The sequence below is a fragment of the Bubalus kerabau genome, chromosome 11, assembly GCF_029407905.1.
Source record: "Bubalus kerabau isolate K-KA32 ecotype Philippines breed swamp buffalo chromosome 11, PCC_UOA_SB_1v2, whole genome shotgun sequence".
Classification (NCBI taxonomy): Eukaryota; Metazoa; Chordata; class Mammalia; order Artiodactyla; family Bovidae; genus Bubalus; species Bubalus kerabau.
In genome coordinates, this window is record NC_073634.1 from 56,144,587 (window position 1) to 56,154,061 (window position 9,475).

Below are 9,475 nucleotides of genomic sequence, written 5' to 3' on the forward strand. Positions count from 1 at the left end.
GGAAATAATATTAATATTTAGAAAATAATAATATTCAGGAAGTTCAGTTCAGTTCAGTCACTCAGTCGTGTCCAACTCTTTGCGACCCCATGAATCGCAGCTCACCAGTCTTCCCTGTCCATCACCAACTCCCGGAGTTCACCCAGACTCACGTCCATTGAGTCAGTGATGCCATCCAGCCATCTCATCCTCTGGCATCCCCTTCTGCTCCTGCCCCCAATCCCTCCCAGCATCAGAATCTTTTCCAATGAGTCAACTCTTCGCATGAGGTGGCCAAATTACTGGAGTTTCAGCTTTAGCATCATTCCTTCCAAAGAAATCCCAGGGCTGATCTCCTTCAGAATGGACTGGTTGGATCTCCAGTACTCCGGTACTTTGGCCACCTCATGCGAAGAGTTGACTCATTGGAAAAGACTCTGATGCTGGGAGGGATTGGGGGCAGGAGGAGAAGGGGATGACAGAGGATGAGATGGCTGGATGGCATCACTGCCTCGATGGATGTGAGTCTGAGTGAACTCCGGGAGTTGGTGATGGACAGGGAGGCCTGGCGTGCTGCAATTCATGGGGTCACAAAGAGTCGGACACGACTGAGTGACTGAACTGAACTGAACTGAAGAGATACCTTCCTATGTTCCCCCATTTACTATATATTCAAGATTTTATTTATGCCAGTGTAGCTATACAGATGTTTGTTTTATACTGTAGGTGAAAATCCAATAGAGCTTTACAATTTTTCCATCAAACTGTCCTTCTTTTTGCCAATAGGTCTCTTTTGATTATCACCAGTATCCATTTGATATAAACTTATCATTGTGATTCTTCTGTTCGTTCCTTTAATTTATTGTTTTTAGCACTTTTTTTTTTTTGGCATTACAATGTGCTGTAAGCTGTTCTTTCATATTTCTTTCCTGAGTCCTAAAAGAAGCTATTTCTCTATGAACCCTGTTTTCTATTGGGAAATAGGATTTAAAATCAATGAAACATGATATATATTTACAATGAACTACTACTCAACTATAAAAGACAGTGAAAATTTTGCCATTTGCAGCAACAGGAATGGACTTGGAGGGCATTATGCTAAGTGAAATAAGTCAGACTGAGAAATATAAATACTGTATGATATCACTTAGATATAGAATTTAAGCAATATAACAAACTAGTTAATATAATGAAAAAGAAGCTCACAGATATAGAGAGCAGAGTAGTGGTTACCAGTGTAGGAGGAGAGGGGCAGTAAAGGGATGGGGAAGCAGGAGGTAGAAACTATTGTGTGTAAGATAGGCTCAAGGATCTATTGTACAACATGAGAAATATAGCCAATATTTTGTAATAATGGTAGAGAGTAACCTTTAAATTGTATACAAATCTTTTAAAAATTAAAAATCAAGCTTCGCCACCGCCGCCGCCGCCGCCGCCGCCGCTACGCTGACGGCGGTTGCCGGAGCTTCAGAGTTACTGATTTATTCTTGAGAATCCTCTACTCTCATCTGGCCTCATGGATGAACTTCAGGATGTTCAACTCACAGAGATCAAACCACTTCTAAATGATAAGGAACATGACATAGAAACAGCTCACAGTATGGTCCACGTCACTATCAGAGGCCTGCCAAAGGGAAACAGACCAGTCATTCTAACATACCATGACATTGGCCTCAATCATAAATCCTGTTTCAATGCGTTCTTTAACTTTGAGGACATGCAGGAGATCACCCAGCACTTTGCTGTCTGTCATGTGGATGCCCCAGGCCAGCAGGAAGGTGCACCCTCCTTCCCAACTGGGTACCAGTACCCCACCATGGATGAGCTGGCCGAAATGCTGCCTCCTGTTCTCACCCACTTAAATCTGAAAAGCATCATTGGGATTGGGGTTGGAGCTGGAGCTTACATCCTCAGCAGATTTGCACTCAATCACCCAGAGCTTGTGGAAGGTCTTGTGCTCATTAACGTTGACCCTTGTGCTAAAGGCTGGATTGACTGGGCAGCTTCCAAACTCTCAGGCTTGACAACCAACGTTGTGGACATTATTTTGTCTCATCACTTTGGGCAGGAAGAGTTGCAGGCCAACCTGGACCTGATTCAGACCTACAGACTGCATATTGCCCAAGATATCAACCAGGAAACCTACAGCTCTTCCTGGGCTCTTATAACGGACGCAAAGACCTGGAGATTGAAAGACCCATTCTGGGACAAAATGATAACAAATCAAAGACGTTAAAGTGCTCTACTTTACTGGTGGTTGGTGACAGTTCACCCGCAGTTGAGGCTGTGGTTGAATGCAATTCTCGCCTGAATCCTGTAAATACAACTTTGTTAAAGATGGCAGACTGTGGCGGACTACCCCAAGTAGTTCAGCCTGGGAAGGTCACCGAGGCCTTCAAGTACTTTTTGCAGGGAATGGGCTACATCCCATCTGCCAGCATGACCCGGCTCGCCCGATCCCGAACCCACTCCACCTCAAGTAGCATCGGCTCTGGAGAAAGTGCCTTCAGCCGATCTGTTGCCAGCAATCAGTCAGATGGAACTCAAGAATCCTCTGAGTCCCCTGATGTTCTGGACAGACACCAGACCATGGAAGTGTCCTGCTAAGCAAATGCTCCTCCCCAGGACCATGCAAGTCCATCCTCCTTCAAACAGCCACTCCATAATATAACACTTCATCCAGCAATCTGGCATCTATCTTTAACTCCTGCATGGCCACTGACTCTCTCTTTCTGGTATCCTGGATTTATCATCCTCTCTGCCTGCCCACCCTCCTTTTTATATGTACCAAGAACCACTTCCATCCCATTTCTGTAACATTCCAACCTCTTTAGCTGATCAGATCTCCATATCTTCTCTTACCAGCTTTTCCCTGTGCTTTCCCAACTATGTATCTAGGATTCTTTGATTCCTGACGTATGTGTGTGAGCACGCGTGTCCGTGTTTGTGTGTGCATAGTTTTGTGATTTTAGACATGCTTTCTTGTACAGCTTCTGCAGACAAAAACAAAAAAAGGGACTCTTTTTTTTTTTTGCATTTTAAGTGATGTTTTTAGGAGAAATATGCAGAACAGGTTTCTAGGTAGGCCATTACATTCTCTTTTGGTTCCTCTCTCATGGTCAAGATTTGTGAAGTGACTTCAGGAGAGAGGAGATCTGAGGAAGGTGGAAGATCATCATTCCTGTTTGGATTGTTGATTATGACCAATAGAAGGGAACCTGTTACATAGAAAAGCAGGCCAGGTGGCCAGCCACCTTCTCCTGTCCAGTTGAATTCATGTATCCTATAAATGAAAGGAAGGGATATGTTCTCTTAGAAGCCCATGAACGATGACATTCTGATGCAATGTAGCATTTTTCTGAAGGAATGAGTGTGGCTTAATTATTGGACTCTCTTAGCGCAGGAAGGTGGAAAACAAAATTCCAGGCCTCTGCTCTGTCAGAGCAAAATTGATGTCTCTGCAGTGTCTGATGCCACACACCAGACATTGGAAGGAGACGCCTTCCAGGAGAAGCACTCTCCATCCCCCCAGAAGGGAGAAGTATAGCCTGAAAATTACATAGATGCTGAGAAAATAGCTGGAGAGAGAGGATCAGACATTAACACAATATGATGCTTTATAAGTATAACCTTGATTTCAGAAGAGTTAATGGAGCCTAAATGAAAGATAGAACCCATTTCTCAGAAAGGTAATCCTGTGAATTCCCTCTTCTAAGAGGGAAGGGACCATAAGGGCACCCCATCCAGGTAGAACTGTGTTCAGTCCACTGCTATGTGAAGGCGTCACAGCCACCCAGAGAGTGTCTCCAGGAGTGTGAAAACAATTGCCACCCAGTAAGGGTCCCGCTTTGACAGCACAGAGATGTCAGCTCAGGGTTACACTATTTCAGTCCTAGGAAGGGGCTTTTCAGACGTAGCATTCGCTTTCTGCTCAGATAGGGAATGCGTCACTCTGCCGGAATACGACTTTTTACAGACGACGAAATAAAGCTGTATATCTCTCATTGTTAAAAAAAAAAAATCAAATATCATGGCAGTAGGTTTGTTCATGCTACTTGAGTGTCAATGCTTCTAGGCCCTTTCAGCTGACAGAGCAAGAAAATCTATATGTGGAATGTAACCAAGGTACTTACAGATCTATATTTATATTTGTTACCATCTTCATGTTTATTACATTTAAAATGAATGTATACTGAGGTCTCCTGCTGTAATCCAATACTGCATGAATCACTCTATCAGGCTTCTCTGTAGCCTCCCACTCCAAAAGTGTGATAACTGACTTCTACTGTTGCGAGAAGGGGGACCCCTTCCAAGGCCTGCAACTGGGCTCTTGTCTAACACTCAGAAATGAATTGTCCAGGAAGATACATCTCCTGACAAAGCAAGAGATTTTATTGGTATAGGGCCTGGACAGAGAGCAGTAGGGTAAGGGAACCCAGGAGAACTGCTCTGCCACAGGGTTTTATGGCTAACAGGTTTTTATGGTGATGGGATTAGTTTCTGGGTTGTCTTTAGCCAATCATTCTGACTCAGAGTCCTTCTTGGTGGTGCACACCTTGCTCAGCCATGATGGATGCCCTCGGGAAAGATTCTGGGAGGTGATCAGACATGTGGTGTCTCCTTTTGACCTTTCCCAAACTTTTCCAGTTGATGGTGGCTTATCAGTTCTGGGTTCCTTACTAGGACCTCATGCAGATGGTTACTGTGATGTCTGGCCAGGGTGGTCAGTTTCAGTCAGTATGCTTCCTCTATCATGACCACTTGATATTCACTTGTTCAACTGCTCAATTCCAGTACGCAGGTGTAGTGGTTTCAGAATTGTCTACCTGGTAACCCCATTGAACAAGAAAAAATTACTGTTTTTTTAAATTATTTTTTACTAGAGTATAGTTGCTTTAAGATGTTGATGTAGTTTCTACTGTACAGCAGTGTGAATCAACTATATGTGTTCATATATCTCCTCTTTTTTTGGATTTCCTTCTCATTTAGGTCACCACAGAGCACTGAGTAGGGTTCCCTGAGCTATACAGGATGTCATCATTAGTTAGCTATTTTATTCAATTATCAATAGTGTATATATGTCAATCCCAGTCTCCCAGTTCATCCCATCCTCCCTCCCCACATTGATGTCCATGCATTTGTTCTTTATGTCTGTATCTCTATTTCTGTTTCACAAATGAGATCAATCAGAAGCCCGAGACCAGATGACTTTACAGAAAATTCTATGAAACATTTAGAGAAGAACTAACACTATCCTCAAATTCTTCTAAGAAAACTACATAGGGAGAAGCACTCCCAAACTCATTCTACAATGCCACAAGCACCCTGATGCCAAAACCCAACAAAAATGCCACAGAGAAATAAACTTATAGGTCAATAATGACTGATGAACAAAGATGCAAAAATTCTTAACAAAATACTAACAAATGGAATCCATTAATACATTAAAAGTAACATACATTATGATCAAGCAGGATTTATCCCAGGAATGCAAGAATTTTTCAATATATGCAAATCAATCAATATGATACACCATATTAGCAAGTTAGAAAGAAAGAACGACTTAAAAAAAACAAAAACAAAAACAAAAAAAAAAAACCCACAAACTAGAGTGTAGTGCTTTGTACATTCTATTTGCCTTTTGTCTTGCAGAATCTATTCGTTTCCAAAGTTACTTCAGTCAGCACATTATCACATTGTCCCCTTCACATTGTCAAACACATTTGCAGTATATTTAGATTACTTTTCACATTCTGCATTTCATGCTGGGATGGCCAACCCATAAAATATTTTTAATTTGCATGCATTAAGATTTATCTCTTCTGTTGTTAACTTCTACTGATTTTGACTGACTTGCTCATTCTATTACATGTCTCTGTGTTACATTTTGGTAATTCTCACAATTTTTAAAGGTTTTCATTGTTTTTATATTGTTATAGTGAGCTGTGACCTTTGATGGTACCATTTTAATTGTTTTGGGATGCCACAAATCACACCCAGGTGAAATAACAAACTTCATGGATAAATGTTGTGTGTGTGTTGTCTATTCCACCAACAGCTCTTCTCTCATCTCTCATCTCTCCTCAGAACTTCCCCTAACACTTGAGATGCAAGAGTATTGAAACCAGGCCAATTAACAACTCTACTGCTGCTGCTGCTGCTGCTAAGTCACTTCAGTCGTGTCCAGCTCTGTGTGACCCCATAGACAGCAGCCCACCAGGCTTCCCCGTCCCCGGGATTCTCCAGGCAAGAACACTGGATTGGGTTGCCATTTCCTTCTCCAATGCATGAAAGTGAAAAGTGAAAGTGAAGTCACTCAGTAGTGTCCGACTCTAGAGACCCCATGGACTGCAGCCTACCAGGCTCCTCCATCCATGGGATTTTCTAGGCAAAAGTACTGGAGTGGGGTGCCATTGCCTTCTCCGTAACAACTCTACAATAGCCTCTAAATGTTCAAATAAAATGAACAGGTGCATGTCTTTTGATTTAAATCAGAAGCTAGAAATGATTAACCTCAGTGAGGAAGGCACACTGAAAGCCAGGATAAGGTAGACTGAATTCAAGATCTCCTGCAACAGTTAGCCAAGTTATAAATGCAAAGTAATGCTCCAGTGAAAACATGAATGATAAGAAAGAAAAAGAGCCTCATTGCGATACAAAGAAAATTGATACGGAGTAAGTTTTAATCTGGATAGAAGATCAACATGAAGCCAACAGATTTCCTAAAGTCAAAGCCTGATCCAGAAAAAGTGGAAGTGTTAATCACTCAGTCATATCTGTCTCTTTGTCATCCCATGGACTGTAGCCCGCCAGGCTCCTCTGTCCGTGGGATTCTCCAGGCAAGAATAGTGGAGTGGGTAACCATTCCCTTCTCCAGGGAATCTTCCTGACCCAGGGACTGGACCTAGGTCTCCCTCATTGCAGGCAGATTCTTTACCATCTGAGCCAGAGGGGAAGCCCTACCTGATCCAGAACAAGGTCCTGCTGCTGCTGCTAAGTCACTTCAGTCCTGTCCGACTCTGTGCGACCCCATAGATGGCAGCCCACCAGGCTCTCCGGTCTCTGGGATTCTCCAGCCAAGAGGACTGGAGTGGGTTGCCATTTCCTTCACCGGTGCATGAAAGTGAAAAGTGAAAGTGAAGTCGCTCAGTTGTATCCGACTCTTCACGACCCCGTGGACTGCAGACTTCCAGGCTCCTCCTCTCATGGATTTTCCAGGCAAGAGTACTGGAGTGGGTTGTCACTGCCTTCTCTGGAACAAGGCCCTAAATCTCTTCAATTATTTGAAGGATTAGAGAACTGAGGAAGCTTCAGAAGAAATGTTTGAAGCCAGCAGAGGTTGGTTCATGTGGTTTAAAGAAAGAATCCATTTCCATATGGTTTTTCCAGTGGTCATGTATGGATGTGAGAGTTGGACTGTGAAGAAAGCTGAGTGCCGAAGAATTGATGCTTTTGAACTGTGGTGCTGGAAAAGACTCTTTCAAGTCCCTTGGACTTCAAGGAGATCCAACCAGTCCATCCTAAAAGAGACCAGTCCTAGGTGTTCATTGGAAGGACTGATGCTGAGGCTGAAACTCCAATACTTTGTCCACCTCATGTGAAGAGTTGATTCATTGGAAAAGACCCTGATGCTGGGAGGGATTGGGGGCAGGAGGAGAAAAGGACAACAGAGGATAAGATGGTTGGATGGCATCACCGACTCGAGGCACATGAATTTGGGTGAACTCCGGGAGTTGGTGATGAACAGGGAGGCTTGGTCTGCTGCAATTCATGGGGTCACAAAGAGTCTGATATTACTGAGCAACTGAACTGAATTGAACTGAAGCAACAAGTGCTGATGTAGAAACTGCAGTAAGTTGTCCAGAAGACTTAGCTAAGACAATTTATGGAGGTAGCTGCACTAAATGACATATTTTCAATGTAGACAAAGTAGCCTTCTGTTTGAAGAAGATGTCATCTAGAACTTTCATAGCTAGAGAAGAGAAATCAATGCCTGGCCTTAAAGTTTCAAAAGGCAATCTGGCATTCTTGTTACTGGCTAATGCAGCTGGTGACTTGAATTTGAAGCTAGTGCTCATTTACTATTCCAAAAATCTTACAGCCTGTAAGAATTATGCTCAATCTACTTTGTCTGTGCTCTATAAATTGAACAACAAAGCCTGTTTATAACAGAGTGCTATAATATTTTAAGCCCACTGTCCAGACCCACTGCTCAGGGAAGAAAAAAAATTCTTTTGATATATTTCTGTTCAGTGTCAATGCACTTGACACAGGAACCATGATGGAAATGTATGATGAGATGAATATTTTTATGCCTGCTAATGCCACATCCATTTTGTAGCCTATGGGTCAAGGAAAATAGTTGACTTGCAAGTGTCATTGCCTAAGAAATACATTTCTAACACTATACCATCCATTGATAGTGATTCCTCTGATGGAATCACTGGAAAAAGTCAATTGAAAACCTTCTGGAAAGTATTCATTTGCCCAGATGCCATGAAGAATATTTGTGATTCATGAGAAGAGATCAAAATATCAACATTAATAGTAATCTAAAAGAAGTTAATTCCAACCCTAATGGATTGGAACTCCTTGAGGTGCTCAAGATTTCAGTGTAAGAAGTAACTACCATGTGGTGGAAATCGCAAGATAACTAGAATTAGAAATGGACTCTAAAGATGCGACTGAATCCCTGCAATCTCATACTAAATAATCTCATGATAACAAAGGAGTTACTTCTTTTGGATGAGCAATTAAACTGATTTTTAGTGATGGAATCTACTCCTGGTGAAGATGCTGTGAAGACTGTTGAAATGTCAACACAGAATTTAGAACATTATTTAAACTTAACTGATAACACAGTGGTAAGGCTCTGAAGATTTGATTCTAATTGAAAGATGTCCTCTTATAAGTAAAATGTCATCAAACAGCATTGTATGACACAGGGAAATCAGTCATAAAAGAGACAGTCAATTGATGGTGCAAACTACATTGTTTTCTTACTTTAAAAAAAAAAAAAATGTCACATAGCCCCCAAACTCCAGCAACCTAACCAGTCAGCATCCATCAACATGAAGGCAAGACCCTCCCCCAGCAAAAAGTTTACAACTTACTACAGACTCAGATGATAGCATTTTTAGAAACAAAAATATTTTAAAATTAAGATATATTATTTTTTAGATAAAATGCTATGAAACACATAGTAGTTTAGAGCCTAGAGTAAACATAACTTTTGTATGAACTGGAAAACAAGAAAAAAAAATTGTATGACTCACTTTACTAAGATATTTGCTTTATTCTGTTCATCTGGAATCGAACCCACAATATCTCTGGAATGCTTGTAAATTCCCTGTGATGTAGTTATCCAACTCTCCACCCACTTCTACCTCTGCCAAACCTATTAGTCACTGATTTATTTACTCTCTTTATGATTTTGCCTTTTCCAGAAAGTCATGGAGTTGGAATTATATGGATTTGTTCATCCTGACTTCTTTCA

The 9,475-nt window shown here is 41.7% G+C and overlaps 1 pseudogene; it reads left to right on the plus strand.

The window, feature by feature from the left end:
• Nucleotides 1-1,421: 1,421 nt before the first annotated feature.
• On the plus strand, nt 1,422-4,005 carry LOC129622449 (protein NDRG3-like; annotated as a pseudogene).
• The last annotated feature ends 5,470 nt before the right edge of the window (nt 4,006-9,475 follow it).